This window comes from Trachypithecus francoisi, unplaced genomic scaffold (genome assembly GCF_009764315.1).
Source record: "Trachypithecus francoisi isolate TF-2019V2 unplaced genomic scaffold, Tfra_2.0 Lachesis_group2, whole genome shotgun sequence".
NCBI lineage: Eukaryota > Metazoa > Chordata > Mammalia > Primates > Cercopithecidae > Trachypithecus > Trachypithecus francoisi.
Window position 1 is genome coordinate 13625215 of NW_022681465.1, and position 17745 is coordinate 13642959.

Genomic DNA, 17745 nt, shown 5'->3' on the forward strand with positions numbered 1-17745 from the left:
ACCAGAATTCAAGCAACAGAGCTTAGCCCATTGGTGAACTGTAGCTTGTACAAAACAGGGAAATAAAAATAACACTACCCACACAGAATGGGATTTAACATACTTGATGACCATAGGCAGAGCTAAATGATATGTATTAGTCAGGGTTCTCCAGAGAGACAGAACCAATAGGATATATGTATGTATGAAAGAGTATTTATTAGGAAGAATTGGCTCACACTATTACAAGAAGTCCTTCAATAGGCTGTCTGCAGGCTGGGGAAAGAGAGAAACCAGCAGTGGCTCAGTCCAAGTCCAAAAGCCCAAAAACCACAAAAGCCAACAGTGTGGGCTTTGATCTACAGTCAGAGGCCTGAAGGTCCCCAGGTAGCTGCTGATGCAAATTCCAGAGTTCAAACGCCAAAGAACTGAAGTTTGATGTCCAAGGCCAGGAGAAGCAGAAGCAAGCATCCAGCACAAGAAGAAGAAAGAGAGCCAGAAGACTCAGCAAGCAAACTTATCCCACCTTCTTCCACCTACTTTGTTCTAGCTGTGCTGGCAGCTGATTGGATGGTGCCCACCCACAGCGAAGGTGGGTCTTCCTCTCCCAGTCTATGGACTCAAAGATCAATCTCCTGTGGAAACACCCTCACAAACACACCCAGAAACAATACTTCACCAGCCATGTAGGCATCCCTCAAACCAGTCAAGTTGACGCCTGATATTAACCATCACATGATGCAAACTAAAAGAATTATACTTCTGCACAGCAAAAGAATCAACAGAGTGAACAAAGAACAAGGCAGATTGGGAGGAAATGTTTGCAAACTATGCATCTAACAGGGGACTAATATCCAGAATCTACAAGGAACTCAAACAACTCAACAAAACCCAAAACCAAATAATCCCATTAATAAATGGACAAAGGACATGAATAGACATTTTCCAAAAGAAGAAAAATAAATGACCAACAGGTATATTTATTTTAGTGTTCAACATCACTAGCCATCAAAGAAAACATTTTGTGATACAGATTCTCTACTTACCCATTTATACATCCTTTTGTAGAAAGTTTAACATAAAAGACAATGAAAAACCAATGAGATTTTTCCAGCAAAATTAAAATAAATAAATAAAAATAAAGCCATAATGAGATATTATTTTACCCCACGTCAGATGGCTATTCTTAGAAAGTCAAAAAATAACAAATGTTGCCAAAGATGTAGAGAAAAGGGAATGTTTATGCACTGTTTGTAGGAATGTAAATTATTACAAGCTCTATGGAAAACAGTATGGAGATTTCTCAGAGAACTAAAAATAAGGTACCTACCCAAAGGAAAAAAAAAACATATCATATGTTTATTACAGCACTGTTCAGCATAGCAAAGATACAGAATCAACCTAAGTGAACATCAGTGGAAAATCAGAAAAACGTGATACAGATACACAGTGGAATACTATTCCACTATAAAAAACGATGAAATTACGTGTTTTGCAACAACATAAATGGAATTGGAAGTCTTTATTTTAAGTGAAAGAAGACAGACACAGAAAGACAAATATCACACGCAGAATTATAAGTGGAAGCTAAATAATGTGCACACATGGATATAGAGAGTGGAACAATAGGCATTGGAGACTCAGAAGGGTGAGGTAGTAGGAGAGGATGAATGAATTCCAGCCTCGGTAACAGAGGGAGACCCCTCACTCTAAAATAAAAAGAAGTGCAGGAGAGTTAACTCCCTGTGAAGCATGCTTTGAACAATGGCAACAGGAAGCAGGAGGAAGTCAACCCCTACCACCCACACGGGCTGCTCTGTGGGCACAGCTTTGCCATGCAGGAGTCTTTGTCAGTGCCCTGAGCAGAGGAGGTGCACCTGTGGGGCCCAGCGGTGTCTTTTCATAGCTCATTGTGATGCAGCAGTGGTTGGGGAATGCATCTCTTCCCATCTTTCTTTCTTGGCGCACCTTTTTCTTCACTCTTATTCTGCTACCTGGGGTTGCATTGCCCAAGTAAAGCATCAATATTTCACATCTTTGCATCAGATTCTGTTTTCTAGGAGACTAAGTCTTAGATTGAATTTATAAAGTTTCACCTAAACTTGATTTTTGAGTTACGTCATTCATCCAAATTCTAGAATTGAGACACAACTAAAAGTAAATTATAGATCCTTGGTAGAATACTAAGATACATGCAAACTCATCAGTTTTAAAATAGAGAAAATCTGCCGGGCACAGTGGCTCACGCGTGTAATCCCAGCACTTTGGGAGGCTGAGGCGGGTGGATCACGAGGTCAAGAGATCAAGATCATCCTGGCCAACATGGTGAAATCCCATCTCTACTAAAAGTACAAAAATTAGCTGAGCGTGGTGGCACACGCCTGTAGTCCCAGCTACTCAGCAGACCGAGGCAGGAGAATCACTTGAACCTGGGAGGCGGAGGTTGCAGTGAGCCAAGATTGCACCACTGCACTCCAGCCTGGTGACAGGGCGAGACTCTGTTTTTGGTTGTTTGTTTGTTTTTTAAAAAACAGAGAAAAATATTTGAAATTTTTTATAAGTAAGTACCTTCTTCCAAGTACAATAAAAATGTTACTGTAAAAAAAAAAAACAAGGTTACAGTCAAAATCTATGGAACTCTGTGGTGAACAACAACAACAAATTATCAAAGATTCTCATTTTTCCTCTTCATCTACATTATAAAGATAAATATGGTATAGGAGACCAGTAAAATTTCCAGTGCAATGAACTTCATGCTCTAGACAAATCTGTTTCTTATGGTTCAAAACATGTATATTTCTCGGCTGGCAGCAGTGGCTCATGCCTGTAATCCCAGCACTTTAGGAGGCTGAGGCAAGTGGATCACCTGAGGTCAGGAGTTCGAGACCAGCCTGGCCATCATGGTGAAACCCCGTTTCTACTAAAAATACAAAATTTAGCTGGGTGTGGTTGCACACACATGTAATCCCTGCTACTTGGGAGGCTGAGGTGGGAGAATTGCCTGAACCAGGGAGGCAGAGGTTACAGTGAGCCGAGATCATGCCACTGCACTCCAGCCTGAGTGACAGAGTGAGAATCCATCTCAAAAAACAAAAACAAACAAAAACATGTGTATTTCTCAAATGGCTGGAATTCATATGCTCAGGCAAGTGAAAACAAAATAGGTATGTCCAAACTCTCTAAAATAATTAGAAAATGTAAGCGACCATCCTGGCTAACACGGTGAAACCCCGTCTCTACTAAAAACTACAAAAAACTAGCCGGGCGACGTGGCAGGCGCCTGTAGTCCCAGCTACTTGGGAGGCTGAGGCAGGAGAATGGCGTAAACCCGGGAGGCGGAGCTTGCAGTGAGCTGAGATCCGGCCATTGCACTCCAGCCTGGGGGGCAGAGCGAGACTCCGTCTCAAAAAAAAAAAAAAAAAAAAAGAAAAGAAAATGTAAGCAACTGAAGTAAAAACAGTTAAGAAAATAAAAGACACCATGAATTCTCCAAATGTGTAAACAGATGTATACATTGTCATTTTCTTTTGAAGGGTAATTAGGATCTGAGAAGGAAGGGGATAATGAGAATAAGGCCTGCAGTGAGTTAGGCCTGGGAATTCAGAGACAAATAAGATACAGTCCCTGCTTTTGATGAAGTCACAATTTATAAACTAACAGGCAAATAAAAACTCACCACAAAAAAAAAAAAATAAATATGACAGTGCCTTAGTATGTTCAGGCTGATATAAGAAAAAAAAAACATAAACTGGGTGGCTTATAAACAACAGATATTTATTTCTCACAGTTTGGAGGCTGGAAGTCCAAGATCAAGGCACTGGCAGGTTTGGTGTCTGGTTAGGGCCTGTCTCCTGGTTCTTATAGATGGTTCCTTGTCGCTGTGTCTGCACAGGGCAGGAAGGGATAATGGCACTCTCTTGGACCTCTTTTATAAGGGCGCTAATCTCATTCATTAGACCTCTATCATCATTACTTAATGACCTCCAAACTATGCCACCTCCATATACCATTGCATTGGTGAATAGGTTTCAGCATTTGGATTTGGGAGGAGAACAAACATTCACACCAAAACGTAGAGTAATAAATTATATGTCCTAAAAGCACAGATGACAATTCACCTTGGAGGAGGTCAGAGAGATTAGTAGGTTTTTCTAGTTAATATGCTACTGTTAACTGAGATATGAATTGGTTTAAGGAGAGAAAATAATAGCTTTGGTTTTGGACATGCTGAATTTGAGGTAACACTTGCCCATGAAGGTGATCTGTAGACAACTGAAATGCAGACCTAAAGTTTAGGAAACACTTCCGGTGTAAAAAGAAGATACGACATTTGAAAGGACATAGGTTATATTGATTTCATAGCATGAGACAGTCCAGGGAACACATATCAGTAAAACAGGGGAGTGGGCTGGGAGAAGGCAAAAAGCCCAATTTTGGAGTTCTTGAGAACACAAATATTTAGAACTAAAAGGGAATTAGAGAAAGAAAAGAAAATAAGGCTGAAGAATTAATATTGTTAAAATGTCCATACCACCCAAAGCAATTTACAGATTCAACTCTATTCCTATCAAACTACCAACTACATCTTTCACAGAATTAGAAAAAAAAACTATTTAAAAATTCATATGGAACCAAAAAAGAATCTGAATAGAAAAAGCAATTCTAAGCAAAAAGAACAAATCTGGAGGCATCACATTATCTGACTTCAAACTAACCTGCAACTTTACAGTAATCAAAACGCAGAGTACCGGTACAAAAACAGACACATAAACCAATGGAATAAAATAGAGCACCCAGAAATAAAGCCACACACCTACAACCATGATCTTTAAAAAAAAAAGTCGACAGAAGCGAGCAATGGGAAAGAATTTCCCATTCAACAAATGGTGCTGGGATAACTGGCTCACCATATGCAGATTGAAACTGGTCCCCTTCCTTGTACCGTATGTGAAAATTAACTCAGGGTGGATTAAAGACTTAAATGAAAAACCTAAAACTATAAAACAAAACCTAGGAAATATCATTCTGGAAATAGGCGCTGGCAGAGTTCATAGTGAAGACACCAAAAGTAATTGCAACAAAAACAAAAATTGACAAATGGAAGTTAATTAAACTAAAAAACTTTTGCACAGCAAAAGAAACTTCAATGTAGTAAACAACCTATGGAACAGGAGAAAATATTTGCAAACTATGCATCTGACAAAAGTCTCATATTAACCTAAACAACTTAACAAGCAAAAAACAAACTACCTCATTAAAAAGTATGCAAAAGACATGAACAGACACTATTCAAAAAGGAAACATGCACACAGCCAACAAGCATATATTTTAAAAAACTGCTCAACATCGCTAATTGTTACAGAAATGCACAGAAAACCACAATGGTATCCCATCTCACACCATTCAGAACGGCTATTGTTAAAAAGTAGAAAGACAGCAGATGCTAGTGAGGGAAACAACAGTTGCAGAGAAAAGGAAATGCTTATACATTGCTGATGGGAATGTAAATTAGTTCAGCCATTGTGGAAAGCAGTTTGGTGATTTCTCAAGGAACTTAAAATAGAACTACAATTTGACCCAGCAATTTCATTATTAAATACTTACACAAAGGAATACAAATCATGATTTCATAAAAACACATGTATATTAATCTCTGCACTATTCACAATAGCAAAGACATAGAATCAACCTAAATGCTCATCAACGGTGGATTGGAAAAAGAAAATTTGGTATATATATACCATGGAATACTACACAGCCATTAAAAAAAGAATGAGGTCATGACCCTTGCAGTAACAAGGATGGAGTTGGAGGCCATTATCCTAAGTGAACTAACTCAAGAATAGAAAACCAAAAACTGTGTGTTCTCACTTATAAGAGGAAGCTAAACATTGTGTACACATGGACACAAACAAGGGAACAATAGAAACCACGGCCTACTTGAGGGTGGAGGGTGGGAGGAGGAGGAGGTTCCAAAAACTACCTATCATGTACTATGCTTATTACCTAGATGACAAAATAATCTATACACCAAACCTCCATGACACACAACTTCCCTACATAACAAACCTGCACATGGACCCCTGAACCTAAAAATTAAAAATTAAAAAGTGAAGAAAGAGTAGTCAAAACGAGGAGGAAAAGCAAAAAAAAATTACCTCAAATGAACTCTATAAAGTTTTAAAGAGGAAGAAGGTACTCCACAGTTTTCAATGCTACTAAATAGCCAACTGAAATACCCAAGAGAAGTTACCAGTGGATTTGGCAGTCAGTAGGTTATACTAAGAGGACATTTTCAGAGGAGGAATTAACCAAACCAAATTGAAATGATCTAAATATAGAATGGTCGGCAAGGCAGTAGAAAAGGTGAAGAGACACCAGCATACAACGTGGAGGTTCCATCATTATGCTGGGTCAAAAAAAAAACTAAATAGCATAAAACACAATTGCTGGATACAGTCTGCTGCAGCTCTTTCTGGGGTCTGCACCATCTACATCTGGTCCCATACACAGTTTGATATTCTTTGGTGTCATTTGCTGGCTCCAGATTAAGGATCGTCTGAGGACCCTTCCGGGTTCTGTGGCTAGCTGGGATGTACATACTTAGTAACTCACTACGGGGAGTAATTTCTGCTTGGATAGAAAAGGCAGACTCCATATGTCATATGAGCTCGTGCTTGTATAGAAACTGTGCCAGTCGTGTGTCTTTTTCTCTTAAATCCATTTTCTGCTCTTCCTTTAAGGAACTACATTTTCAAGGATCCCTTGTCATCTGGATTCCACATAGTTTTAACCATTGGATAGTACTGGCAGAAGACTGGAGGGCAAGAAGAAAGAAGTCAGATATTGGGAAGGAGTAGGGGCATTTCTCCCTCTTGGCTCTGCTTCACACAGCACACCCAGCAGTGGTGTCTTCCATGGAACTCTAGATTTTACCATGTCCCTGTCATGATTCTCACTCCCTGAAGGAGACCCTGGTTCCTATGTTCTGGTAACACCACCAACACCACTGCCTCCCTATGTCTCTCCAGTCTTAAGAGTGAGCATAGCTTCCAGCTGTTACTAATCTCCTGAGTGTTTAAACCTTTCCATTTGGCTTCTCAGATCTTCCCTTCCCTAAGGATAAATTCCCTGAATGAAGCTGCCTCTGTTGAAAGGCTCGAGTGGTTTCTGTCTTCTGATTGGACCATAACAGAGAAATCACCATAATCAGATACCATCATCAGATACCATCATCAGATAGCATCATCAGATCTAGGAAGCACAGTTTTTGGATTATTAGCAAAGACATGTGTGTGTGTGTGTGTGTGTGTGTGTAGTGTGTGTACAATTGTCACTTGGTACCTGCAGGGAATTCATCTCAGGGCCATCCACGGAAAACAAAATCTGCACACACTGAAGTCCTGTAGTCACCCCTGAGGAACCTGCATGTACAAAACCTGGGCCCTCCATATTCTCAAGTTTGGCATCCCTCGAATACTGTATTTTCCACTCACATCTGGTTGTGAATGTGGAATGCACCCCTAAGCGGGGACCAACTTTTATTGAAAAAAAATCCATAGATAAATGGACCCCTGTAGCTCAAACCCATTCTGCTCAAGGATCATATTCAGCTGTCATCATCACACTCCGCTACCCAACCCTCAACCAAAAGTGATAGAAGTTTAACAATGTCTTTCCTAATAAAAACATTAAATATGTTAAAAAAGCAGTAAAGTATGAATACAAAGAAAAACAATACCCTGAAGAACAGAAATGGGATAGTAAGGGCTCTCACACATGTGGACTGATATCCCTAAAGAGTACATTAGTTGAAGAAAAAGGGAGAACATTGGGGGGTTAAGAGGTATTAGAAAGAAAAGATATATCAAGATAAGATGCATACAAATTGTGCTACACAAAATCTGAAGAAACTGGGTTATTATCCTGCTTAGCCAAGTATAGATCTGTGAGGTGAGGGGAGGTAGGACTCGAGGGGAGGGGAGAGAGAGGGAAAGAACTATAGTAGAACACAGGGGAAAAGAAGACTATTTTTTAATTTAAGAGAAACCAGCATATTAAATATAAGTCTCTGCTGACATAATTGGGCAAATAAAGCCTGTGTAGCTATGACTTTTCTCAAGGGCCCAAAATTGTAATGCCGTGTTTCTCATTGAGTTCACCTGGGGTGATTCATGAGAGTCATTTATGGTGCCTTAAAAATGAAATGAAATAAAAACAAATTTCTGGACCCACCACTCTAGAATTATTAAAACAGACTCTTTAGAGGATGATGCTTTCAAATCTATTTTTTAAAGAAAACAATGGAGGAAATTTAGAGTTCTCAAAGTTAGAGAACTCCAGGTGAGAAAGGTACCTGCAAGACTTCCAAGGGAGGGCAAATACTAGCAGAGCTGAATGATCTCCTGATGTCCAACCAGCAGTAGAGGCAATCTTCATTAAGATCAATGGGAAAAATGTTTCTCATTTTAGAGATCTCAAGATCTAGAAGCAACATTTCACAATAAATATTTGGGGATAGTTTGGACACTGACAGTGGAAAGTCGCTTCCAACAGACCTGGGTAAGCCTTCTGTTTGAGGACTGATATGGTTTGACTGTGTCCCCACCTAAATCTTATCTCGAACTGTAGCTCCCATAATTCTCATGTGTTGGGGGAGGGACCTGGTGGGAGGTAATTTAATCACGGAGGCAGTTTCTCCCATACTGCTCTCATGGTAGTGAATACCTCGCATGAGATCTGACGGTTTTATAAGGGGTTTCCCTTTTTGCTTGCTCATTTTCTCTCTTACCCGCCCCCATGTGAGATGTGCCTTTCACCTTCCACCGTGATTGTGAGGCCCCCCCAGTCACGTGTAACTGTGAGTCCATTAAACCTCTTTTTCTTTAAATTTTACCCAGTCTCAGGTATATCACTATCAGCAGTGTGAAAATGGACTAATATGAGGACCATCTTGGGAGGACCTGTCTCATCCTAGAGAAGAATGAAATTTTTATTTCTATGTTTGTTTTATTGTTTAGGATGTAAATATACATCTGAATTTCCCGCAACCCCTTTTCTTTTTTCTGCATTTGTGGTTTTGTCCTGAATTTTAACCAACTTTATTCACTATAGTAGTTTCTTTCAACTCTCAGTTGGAAGGTTCTGGGACATTAAACAACACAAAACAACATGAAAAAGTATCTTTTAAAAATATTATTTTATAGAGCTATTTGCTGCACTTATTTTACACACAGCATGATGATTACTTCATCAGGGTTTTTTTTTTTTTTTTCTTTCCTTTCTTTCATTTTCCTTTTTTGTTTGTTTAGCAATAACTAGATAAGCTATCTTTAGGAGATAGCCATAGACACCCAATACTACATGCCCAGCATGTTTGAGAGAGCTTCCAGACCATTTGTGACACCATATAATAATAAAACATTTTCAATAACTGGCACAATTTTGAAATGAAAATTGAGCTTCGTGTTAAATTTTAAAAGCGATTTTGTTTGGAAATATTAGTTTAGTCTGCAAAGAAACATCAAAACATACAGCTAAAGGAACTAACAGGCTTTGAACTTTTAGCAATAGACCGTGAACATTTCTCATTCTTTTATTTTTCTTTCCTCCCATTTCTTTCTTCCTTCCTTCCATCCTTCTGATATATATGAAAGATAGAATAGTTAGTCAAACAGTCATATTATCTGCCCCTCATTGGGCTATAGTCCAATGAGGCAATCAGAGATTAAGCAAATAATTGCACAAATAAATGTAACATTTTAAAGGAGATATAAATATAAGAGCATCTGACAAGGAATTTGACATAGTCAGAGGGTCAGATGACAGGTTTCAGTGCCTTTTAGACATCCGAGAAGAAAGGTTACATAGGTGATTGTTTATATGGTTAAAGTCAAAAAATGGATTGTTGCACATTACTGCTGGGAATGTAAATTGGTAAACCCTTACGAAAAACAGTATGCAGGTTGCTCAAAGAAACAAAAATAGAACAACCATATGATCCAGCAATCCCACTACTAGGTATATATCCAAAGGAATCAAAATCAATACAACAAAGAGATACCTGCAACCCCATGTTCACTGCTGGGTCATAACCAAGATATGGAGTCCACTTAAGTGTTCATCAGTGGATGAATGGATCAAGAAAATGTTGTACACATACAATAGAAAACTATTCCCATTGTATAAAGAAGGAAATCCTGTCATTTGTGATAATATAGATGAACTTTGGGGACTATGTGATATGTGAGATAAGCCTGGCACTGAAAGGCAAGTACCACATGATCTCACTTATATGTGGAATCTTTTAAAGTTGAACTTATAAAAGTAAAGTATAATGGTGATTACCGGGGATTTTTCAGAGGGAGGTGAGGGTGTTGGAATGATATTGGTCAAAACTTACAAAACTTTTGTTAGATAGGAATAAGTTCAAGAGGTCTATTGTATAAGATGGTAATTATCATTAATAACAATGCAGTGTGTTCTTGAAAATTGCCAAAAGTAGGTATTAGGTGTTCTTACCACACAAAAAAATGTTTATGAAGTAATGCATGTGGTGATAAACTTAATGTAGCCCCTCCACAAAGTATACATTTTCAAAACATCATGTTTTACGTAATAAATATATATAATTTTTACTCAATTTAAAATTTTAACTAATTAGTTTTTAAAATAGATGAGTTGTAGGTAATGATTGTGGTTAATAGATTGATTACAGCCTAAAACTCTTCCGATCAACAGGTGTTTCCTTTAAACTATGAATGTGGATAGCCTGGATGAAATTCATTCCTTTAAGTAATGATTACTAAGCATGTGGCACTATGGTAGATACACATGTAGTCTTGGGCATTAGAAAAATATAAAGATAAAAGAAATATCTTTCTCTTTTATTTAATTAGACTAACCTGGTCATTAGTCTAATTGAAAAAGCAAGATAGATATTCTTGGAACAGTTAAGTAGAAAGCCCTACATAATTCAAAGCCAAAATGAGAATTGAGGTAAACGCTGATGGGAAGTCCAAAGGCAATCAAAGGCTCCACGCAGAGGATTAGGAATGGAGAAGGGAGAAAGGGAAGAGAAAATGCTTCCAGTGAGGGAATAACTATAGCAAAGCACATATCTGCATAGAAAGTAGAGAGCCTGGAAAGACAGTGGTAGCTAAGTCAATTAGGTTAGAGAGTTAGGAGAGATGTTGCTGGAGCCAACATCAAAGGGTGGGGTCTGTGTATGCATGTAGGTGTCTAGGTGTATGGGCATATACATGTGTGTATTAGGCTGAAGCAAAAGTAATTGTGATTTTTGCCACACTTTTAATGGCAAAACTGCAATAACTTTGCACCAATCTAATAAATATATATGCACATCATGTATACATATTATCTGTTAATTAGTGTGTAAGATCCCAAATACTTTAAAAATGTAGCCAAGACTGAGACTCATAGGTTGAGAATAGGTAAGAATTTGAGTCAAATTTAGGAGAATTTAGAAATTGATAAGATAAATAAGACTGAATAGCTCACCACACAAACGCACACCCTCTCTCTTGGTGTTCTCCATCTCCCTTTGCCCACCACTAGGGGCAAAGAGAAGAAAGCTATTGCTTATTATCACTGACTGTCGTTCAAGTCACCTCAAAGGCTTAGAAAAAGCTACCAGTAGTTCGAATGTCCGAATATCTGCTGTTTTGTTGTTTTTTGTTGTTGTTATTTGGTTTTTGTTGTTGTTGTTTAGTTGGTTGGTTGTGTTGTTGTTTTGTTTTGTTTTTTCCTGCCTCAGGTTTATTTGTACAAACAGCACAGGAGAATCCCAGCCCAGGCAGATGGTAGCCCAGGGGGCTCACACCAGTCCTTCGGTCCTCACGTTGGACACGGAGATATCTACTCTGAAGCCTTTGTAGGGGCCTGGACACCTTTGGGAGCCTGAACTGGAACTGAAGCTGGAGCTGCAGCCAGGGCCTTGGTTTGATCCTTGGCCTTGGCCTTTGGCTGGCACAGCCTAAGCCCCTTGGCAATGCGGGCACGAGCATGCTTCCCAAGCTTGGAGTGGGCAATGTAGGCAAGTCGATCTAGCTTGCAGCTGACACCTTTTGGGATCTTGGGCTTAACCTCTTTGGGCTTTATGAGGATCTTGATAACCTCAGCGCATGCACTCATGGCCTTGGCATTGTTGGCCTGCATCTTCTTTAGGCTCTTCTTGTTGTGCTTCTTGGCAAAGTGCATGTTTCTGAGGAACCTGGGGCCCACCCCCTTAAGAGAGTCATATCTTTGTGATCGGGGTTTCTTGATAACATTTCTGTACCATTTTCAGGACTGGTTGTGTGTGGTGTGGTTCTTGGACTTGGCCATGTCTGCACCTTTGAGACAGGGTCTCGCTCTGTCACCCAGGCTGGCGTGCAGTGGTGTGATCTGGGTTCACTGCAACCTCCACCTTCCAGTTCAAGGGATTCTCCCACCTCAGCCTCCCAAGTAGCTGGGATTACAGGCGCACCATCACGCCTGGCTAATTTTTATATTTTTTGGTGGAGATGGGGTTTCACCATGTTGCCCAGGCTGGTCTCGAACTCCTGACCTCAAGTGATCTGCACGACTCAGCCTCCCAAAGTGCTGGGATTACAGGTGAGAGCCACCATGCCCAGACTGCTGTTTAGTTTTAACTTACCCTTATAAAGAAGAGGGAAATCTCATCACTCTCTATATATGCCTGAATAAAATGGAAAAAAAAATATATGTAGGTAGTACATATGAACAATACCATCCAGCCACTGCCAAATGAAGAATAAAATCTTGGAATGCATCTAGTTGTATTAAAATGCCTTTGTCATTATAGAAATAATCCATCACTAGGGAAAGTCTTTTGATATCATAAGTAGAAAATGAAAATGCATTAGCTTTGTTGATAGCTCTTAAAATATGAGCTCTTTTGTTATTGTATTGCCTGCCACCACCCCTCTCAGGCTATAACCAGCTCAAATTATCACAGAAGTAAACAAGGTAGAAGGCTTTTCTTAAACAAATGATTCTTGAAAATACACTTAAGTAATTGTACTTAAGTACAACTTCTTAATTTTTTTTCTTTTTCTTGGTTGCATTAATCAGCCCCTTTCCCTTTGCTTCACAATAAAGAACCAACCTTACAAAAATGAAAAGATGCAAATGCTTAGAAAAAGCAGAATAATCTCTCTGAGCATAGGCTCTTCCTCTGCAAGACAAGGGCAGTGTGTCCTGGTACTGGTCCAGTGTCTATCACAACCAGGTGGAGCTCCAAGCATCTCATGTCTAGCACCTCACTCACCCCTTACCACTATGAAGTGGCCATCCTCCTGTTCCAGGTTGGACCACCGGCCCACAGTCAGAGGGTCCCAGAGCTCCTGAGGGACAAAATAAAGGTTCAAAGGCAGGCACTTTGGCACCAGTATCTGTGCTATTAACCACTACGCTACACTATCCTATAAAACATGCCAAACCTAGCTCCTAGGATTCTCCTGCAGACCAGATGAGACAAATTATATAAAGCATTTAATACTTTTTAAGGAGTTATAAAAAGTAAGTTAATAATTTGATGATCCCAAGGGAAATGAAACATCCTTGGCTAATATTACTGATGACTTCTTATCCCAAGATTTCGCTAAAATGTTGTCCGAGTTGGCATGTCAGATAATTGTGCAGAAAAAAGGAGGGTTTTGCATGTGTCATGGTCCCATAAAATATTATTACTGACATTGTGTCTCACCATGAGTAAAATAAAGTCTTGATAATATGCAATACCTTATAGCTGTGGTGTTCTAATTAAAATTATGCATAAAAACTATAACTTATTTTGAAATGTTGTCATACAATTTCAGAATATAAAATTGTTATTTAAACTCATTCTATATTTTAGATTAGGTATGTATTATATTTAGTGCCCTGGCATTTCCTGAAAAATTCTGAAATATTTTTGAATATAATTCATCTGAAAAGCTATACTGTTGGGATTATCAAAACTAATTGTTTAATCTTAAACCTAGGATTACTCTATCAGTTAAGAAATGTAAGCACTCAAATGTGTACTTTTATAATTACTCCTTTCCCATCATTTTTCCTCATTTGCTTATAAATCACAAGAATATTATAGAATCATAAGACAATCTAAATGTTAGAAATTGTTCTATATTAATGTAAAGCATCACAATTTTCATGATCATGATTATTAATATATAATATAATTATACATTATATATCATTTGATATCTATGAAATTGTCATTCTTGGATTTCAGAACCTTTTTTTATTATTTATGTAATGTTTTAGAAAAATATTTTATTTTCTTCTCTTGCTAGAATCTACTTAAATCCATCAAAGTGACTTGTACTTGGTTAATCATTAGTTTAGTAAGCAAGAACTTTGTGTGAAAAGTTGTGGAATGCCTAATGTTATGCAATCAAAAGGCCACCTCATGCAATGTGGCAACACTGACAAAAATCTTAAAGGTGCATTGTCCTAAATCCCCTCCTGGGAGGTTCTTACCTAGGTCTTTTTCCTCCATCGGTGGGTGATCCTTGGGTAATCACAAACATCTAAGAAACTGAATAACCCAAAATTCTAACACGCTGATTATTTGAAAGGATATAGTATATAATAATTGTTCCAAGAGTGGAATATTGATATTTATATTTAGATTAATATCATAATAAATACAAATAAATATTGATATTCTAATATTTATTGTATTTAAGATATTTAAAAAGATGAAGTAGTACTTAAATTGATTAAGTGCTAACTAGGTGTCAGCTACTCTACTAAGGGTTTTGTATACATTACAGTTAGAAAGCAAGCATACTCGGCTGAACATACAAGGTGTTTATGTGGAGCCAGGGATTAGATGGTGATATCATTTGGATGTGTGTCCCTGCCCAAAACCATGTTGAACATAATCCCCAGTGTAGGAGGTGGGGCCTGGTGGGAGGTGATTGGATCATGGGGATGGATTTCTCCTGAATGATTTAGCACCGTCCCTTTGGTACTGTCCTCAGGTAGTGAGTTCTCTCAAGATCTAGTTGTTTAAAAGTGTGTGGCACCTCCCTTCTACGCCGCCCCTAGCCCCGGCCTGCTGTCTCACTCCTGCTCTGCCCATGTGATGTGTCTGCTCCTCCTTCGCCTTCTGCCATGATTGTAAGTTCCTTGAGGCCTCCCCAGAAGCTGAGCAAATACCAGCATCAAGCTTCCTGTACAGCCTGCAGAACCATGAGCCAATTAAACCTCTTTTCTTTATAAATTACCCAGTCTCAGGTATTTATTTACAGCAGTGCGAGAACAGGTTAATACAGATGGGATATTAGGAACCTGAGTCAAATTTTATAGTATTCAATGATATTTCCTTCTCGGAAGCTAAGAATGCTCTATTTGGCTTTTCCCCCTGAGGTTAATGATGAATAATAGGGTAGAAATGAAAGTCACTTTATTAATAGCAGGCCACCATCTGATACACTCCCACAGCAGAATTCCTGGTGAAGTTGGACAGGAGCCCACAGCTCAGGCTGGAAGTCTAACAAAGCCACAGTTTCCCCCTAGATTTCTGGATTGCTGTAATGACAGGTACAGTAAAGCACAGATACGAAAAAAGGAGAGAGAAGAGAGGGAACAGGCTCCAGGGGAAATAGTCCAGTCACCACTATCACAGAGAATCAGCCAAAGACACAGCGATGAGTCACTTCCACGTGAAATGCCAAAGGATAACATTCATGAAAATATAAACGTATGACATGTAGTAAAAAAAGGCAACATTTTCCAGATATCCTTCATTATTTGCATCTATTCAGGACTATATGTGGACAGTGGGATTATGGGTATTTTTAATTTTCTTAATTAATGTATTTGCTAATTTTCTTATCATGAAATTGTAGTGATTTGAATTGAGAATCAATATTTTTAACCTGAATCTTTTTTCAGAAAGCCATTAAACAATTTAGATGTCTCTTGGAAGTTTATGTTTGTTTTATCTAAATAGGCTCTGTGGGAAGCCCTAGGCCAGATATTTAATTCATGTAGTACTTATGATAATTTGTGCAGTTATAATCCTAATTATTAATTGTACCCTGCTTATGTTCACAAGGCGCACATCCCATTTGCCCCACCTGAAGGGAATGATGGATATATTTTGTTTGCAGGCTCCATTGAATTCTTGTAGTTATCACATTAATACCAACATCATCATCATCATTATCATAAGTAATTAAGTGTACTTATGCGCTGATCCCTGTCTAGATATTTTACACAGATCTCATCAATCCTTGAAATAATCCTAGACAGTATGTTGCAGGATCGACCCCATTTCAAAGATAAGAACATTGAATCAGAGAGAGGTTAAATACCTTGATTTTCTAGATCACATGGCTAGAAAATCATGGAACCAGGATTTGATCCCAGATGACAGATTTCAGAGCCCAAGTTCCCAACCTCTTGGTTTTACTTCTCTGAAGCACATGGACAAAAAGGAGAGCTGGGAATAATGAGAGTTCATGTAAAGTTCACACACCTAGAACCAAGCAGAAATGAGCAGTGTTTTTCCTCCATGCTAGAATTCTGCATGCTAGAATTCTAATTGATGTGCTGTATGTCTTTCCCAGCATGACTGCCTGACAGTATGCACCATAAATCTTGCCCTAGAGGTGTTCTACTGGGTCACATTTATCTGTCAGTCCAAATGGCAAATGGGTTAAAGAATACTTTGAGTCCTTGAATATAAACTTTATGTATGGTATAAGAAGAAGTATAGCAAAAAGTCCAAATCTACTTTCAATTGAGGACAGAGGTAGAGTCCATAGTCACTGAGACTTTAGGACAGCGCCTGTCTTCACAGCTCAGGTTCTATCCTCCTCAGTCTAGCTCCACTTACCTTTCCCAACTTGGATGCCATTTTAACAGTCTACTCAACTACTACCACTCAGAAATTCTGCCATGCCCACCTTACTATTTACCAACTATGGGAAAAGCTGACCACCTGTTCCTGCTAATTTCCCGCTTCTGCCTATGAACTGCCAACAATTATAAGAAAAGAAATAAAACCATGACAATTGGCTTGGCTATAAATCTTCATTGTCTGTTTCAATTCAGCCTTTCTGTACCACTCAGTAGCAATTTTCATTTAGTTCTGCTTTATTCCTGTTTCCTACAGTGGCTGATATTGCAAAACTTTTCCCCCTCACTCCATCCTTCCATCTCTATTCTTCCCTCACAATCATCAGATTGTCTGCATCTTGTTCTTCTTAGAAGATTAAGACTGTCAGATTTGAGTTTCCTCCATTTCCACCCCAGATTATGAAAATCTCTCTTATCCTCAATCTCTAGGTATTCTCATTCCTACTCTTAAAAAATCATATCTGCCCTCTTGACTACAGCAATCCCTTCTCACTGAGCTCTTTGGCCCTCATCTTCCTGCGTTTTCTTGCTTCATTTTTTATACTTTTCATCTTGGAAAGAGGCATTATATCCTTCTTCACTTACGCATTTGAAATTTGGTCATGATTTCCTGCTATTTAAATAAAATAAGGGTTACCAGCTTTCCAGCTTTCCATATCAGAGTCTTAATATTTTTTTCTCCCCATCTCTCTTGGTCAACCAATTCCTTATCACTTTCATTCATTCAACAAATATGTATGTGCAGTCCTAGTATCTGGCTCTATCCTAGTAAATGAAATAGGCAAAAAACTCTGTCTCTTGGAGCTTACATTCTAAAGAAAAACAGGCAATAAAATAGATTAAAAGTAAAATATGCTCAATGTTAGATCA

At 38.6% G+C, this 17745-nt stretch overlaps 1 pseudogene; it reads right to left on the reverse strand.

Moving 5' to 3' along the window:
• Positions 1 to 11856: 11856 nt before the first annotated feature.
• On the reverse strand, positions 11857 to 12324 carry LOC117064392 (annotated as a pseudogene).
• Positions 12325 to 17745: the final 5421 nt, after the last annotated feature.